This window comes from Octopus bimaculoides, chromosome 7 (assembly GCF_001194135.2).
Source record: "Octopus bimaculoides isolate UCB-OBI-ISO-001 chromosome 7, ASM119413v2, whole genome shotgun sequence".
Lineage (NCBI taxonomy): Eukaryota > Metazoa > Mollusca > Cephalopoda > Octopoda > Octopodidae > Octopus > Octopus bimaculoides.
In genome coordinates, this window is record NC_068987.1 from 98,449,868 (window position 1) to 98,454,390 (window position 4,523).

The following is a 4,523-nucleotide window of genomic DNA, read 5'->3' on the forward strand; positions in this document are numbered from 1 at the left end:
TATATATATATATATATATATGTATGTATGTATATATATCATGTTGGTGCTCCAGCATGACCACACCTGCATGACTGAAACAAGTAAAAGAAAAATTGAATAATAGAATATATATATGTGTGTGTGTGTGTGTGTGTGTGTATGTATATATACATAGCAGAAGACGCTTGCCGAAGGTGCCCGTAGCTGAATCGTGCCTGCAACCATATAATTGTGAAGCAAACTTCTTGCCAATCAGCTGCACTTGCACCATGCATGGAATCAAGCACTCTGGAGGCTTATGTAATTTATGAACTGAAATTATTTTTAAATGCATATACTTTATAGGTCTTAATCAGTAAGCATTTGATATATTATCTGTACATTATTTATGCAGTGAATAATATAAAATTGTTAATTTGCATTACTGTGTACGCGTCAAATAATCTGTAAACATATTTGCTCTCATGTATACTCATGCGAGATGTCTTGTGCAAATTTCTGCGATGTGATACATAAACATAACGTGAGGTCATAGCTAAGATGATTTATGCTCATGGTGAGAATCTTACCTAAAAATTTGTGATCTCAAATGTGATCACTTGTGCAAATACGAGTGACATTATGTACAAACATATGTGAAACCAGGCATAAGCATATGCTAGTTGAATTGTTAACAGGTATGAAGTAATGTGCAAATGTGTGCAAGATTATGTAAATAAATGTCAGATTATCTCTAAATGTGTGTGAAATTATAAGTAAACATATATGCTAGTATGTTAACATATTTGTAACCAAATGTAAAATACATGTTCATCTATGTTCATCTGTTCAATGGCTATGTTATTATGTAACTGCTCACAGGTTTACAGGTGATCTCGGATTTTTACAAAACGTATTTTCATGGCGTTCAAATATTCACGCTAAAATAGATTCATATCTACATATTTTTTTATCATCGTATATTCTCGTATATTTCTGTTTAACCGTAATTATAGTTTGTAAGACAAAATCTGTCGTATCGTACAGATACGATGGCGGTTCTAAGCACATGTTTTCTACTTGCTAGTTCACTTGAAAATTTAGAAAAAACAAAAATCGAAGTCAATTTAATCTAATGTTTGGAATCGAAAATCTTCAACATTTTATTCTATCAAAAGTTTAAAAATTACTATACAGTAAGTCGTTACAAAATCATGACGTTGAGAATTCCATGGTTTCACAAAATTAACTGAATGAATTAAATTTTATTCTGCATATTTCCGACAAGGACTTTTATTTGTAACTTTGAAAGTCTACTCCATTCTGGTGTAATGAAAACAAGGTCAGTATTTCTTAAAATATTTCCTAAAGTATTTCGCCTCAGGACTTCAAATCAGTTACGGCATTATGCTCAAATCAGTTATGGTATTATGTGGAATTACGTCCTCAGACAAAATTACATTGAACAGAACAAGAAATTGCTCAACAAAATAAAAACTAATTGTAGATGGTTCATTAACGAAAACACTCACACACACATAAAAAATAATAAAAAATAAAAATAAAATACTGAAATTAAAAATATAACATTTCGGTAAAAATAAACAACGTAGTACAGACATATTTCTCACCATCAACAACAGTGCACATATACGTTACTTGGTAAAACTAAGTTCCAGTGTTTGCAAACGTACTTTCAATCTATAAAACCCGAGTTACAAACATTTTGCTGAATGGTTTGAAACCTGTACGCAATTCACTCACAAAACAGGCGCCAGCCTGCCACAATTTCTCTTAGAGCTTAAAAGGGAGTGGATAACGTTTTCTGTGCCTTGTGCGTGTCACAGAGTCTTCTCTAGATTCCCTAAAAGGAGTTTTAAGGAATGCCTGGCACATTGGAGGAATCGGTGTAAAGTGCCATATGATACATCAGTGATGATGTATGAAACTATATATGTCATCTTCAAAACAAAGGAGGTGTCTTGCAAACAACTTGCACATGCAAGTGCTACCAGTCAAGAATTCCGCATACCGGAAGCCAGCAAGTGTATGGGGTCATCAGGAGAGAATGCGCGCTGTTTCGGGGCCTACCTCTCGACGGTATCAATGCGCACCGGCTCACTCACTGATATGAGGCCCCGCTTGCTAGATCAACTGATTATTAAACAAAGCTCAATATTTCTCTAGCCATCGCTCATCGTCTCTTTTTAACCAAATCCAGTGGCTAGCCTTCTCCACTGTAGTTTGGATATCGGTAATGGTGGTATTTACCTTCCGATGAGTTAGGCCTAACGATAACAGCAGTCGTTTCATACTGTTTCCTACAAATCCTCTACATCCGACTTCGATTGGAAAATGCTCCGCTTTCCAGCCTGCGTCTTCACATTTCTCGAGGAGGTTTTCATAACAGTCCATCAAGAGCGAATTGTACAAAGCATATCTTACCATAAACTACTCCCACAGTATTTGCGAAGAAGGAGCATAAATGTCACCATCAAGGTCATCTGTGATGAAGCTGAATTCTGGCTTATGGTAATTTTTAAGGTATAACATGGGAAGGTAATCAATGCTGTTGTAACTTTCGGTGATATGTAATCGCATGGCTCACATGGACATACGAGTTCTCATGGGTCGCATGGACCATAAGTGTTTTCAAGACGCAGAAAAATTGCGAAACACTATCAGAATTGTGTTCTGTAGAGGGTGCCGAGACAAGGGACTTAAAACTGATTCGCTAGAGCAAAACGCCTTGCTTCTGAATGCTATTGTAGCTACTACAGGTATTTCTGTTGTGAGGGTTTAAAAGAGCAGAAACTTTTAGCGGCTTCACATCATCCTCATCGCAGGAGTTAAACAAGAGACTCAGTCCTCTTCCATCCAAAATCAGTTTGAGCAATGACAATGATACTCAAGAAGATCAACAACCGCAGGAAGTAAACAACGTGAATGGTAGCCCTCACAGACCTAACAATCTTTACACAACACGATGAAGAACAGTATCCGTAGGCTTTTACGAAAAAACGAAAACATTAAAGGAGCTGTTGGAAAAGTGGATAAAAATCAGGTACACATTATTCGAACAAGAATCCCTCTTCGTTGAGGAAGAATCAATATCCGATGAAAATGAATTCACAATCTGTGACGAAGAACCATTCTCCTCTTTAATGAAGTACTGATCGGGGAGGAGATGGGATCACATCTGGAATACAAAATAAAATGGACAGAATACTAATGAAAATTTCCGTTAGTTATTACTAGTGTTGCCATCCGCAGTGTATGTAGATGATAGAATCTCTGGAAAATTTACTCACTAAAATATATCAAGTTTCCAACATAGTTAATGTACAATGTTGTAAATTCTTTCGTGATATTCTCTTTATTTCCTCGACGTGTACGGTGAAGTTCATGCCCAGCTGAGGGGCCTTATAAAAACTAAGCACATACATAATTCTCCTCCGGGTTTACTAGGATATTCAAAACCATTCCTATCTGATTTTGGCACAATGTCAGCAGTTTTGAGAGGCGGGACAAGTCTATTACATTGATCCCAGTACTTCACTGCTACTTATTTAATCGACCCCGAAAGGCTATAAAGCAGAGTCAACTCCGGCAGAATTTGAACGTATGACCGGATTAAATGTAGTTAAGCATTTTCTCAAACGTGCTAACGATTTTGCATGCTAATATATTGAACATTGTCAATTCTTCAACGCATAATTTTATATTTAACCTTTGCAAGCTCTATATTTTAAACATCTTAGCCTCTAAATTAATTATTTTCATGCAAAATATGGTTACTGTAGATTTAACATTATTTATATGTAAACCTCTGGGTAAAAGGAGCAGCAACTATAACTTACAAATTATCGCGTATATATGACGGACGCAAATGTCTAAATGATGACATTGTAAAAATATTGCAGACACTTAAATCAACAAACAGTGTGGCTTAGAAGAACGCGGGGTGCTTAATGACTCTCAAAGTGAGATGCATAACAATAAATAAGCGATACAGGCATTCCGTCACAACGTTGTAAGCTGAGAAATTATGGACTCTTATAACTTAATAATGTAAAACAATGCAAAAGGAATTCTCACATCCTCCTACTTATCAGCAAGCATACAAAACCAATGATGTTTCGTTATGCATGGTAACGCACTAATTGAGAGGCAACCCTGGTGGGCTGATATGCTAGAAATAGCAACCAACAAAATCTTGCGAGTGACATTAAAGTTATTTGGAAATGCAGTGTTAAGTACATGATACTAGAGGAAAGTAAACAAGATGTTTATGTGTATATATTAATATCTGTACGCACACATAGACTCACACCCAAACACACACACATAAGTAAAGACACAAACATGTATATATGTATGTGTGTTGGGGGGTGGAGAGTATGCGTTTGGATGAATGTGTATGTTTGTGCTTGCATATATATCGATATATATAAATATATATTTCTTAATATATTATGCAGTACATTTTATGTACACACACTGACACATACAACTCACCACCATATATATATACATTTATATATATATATATATATATATAT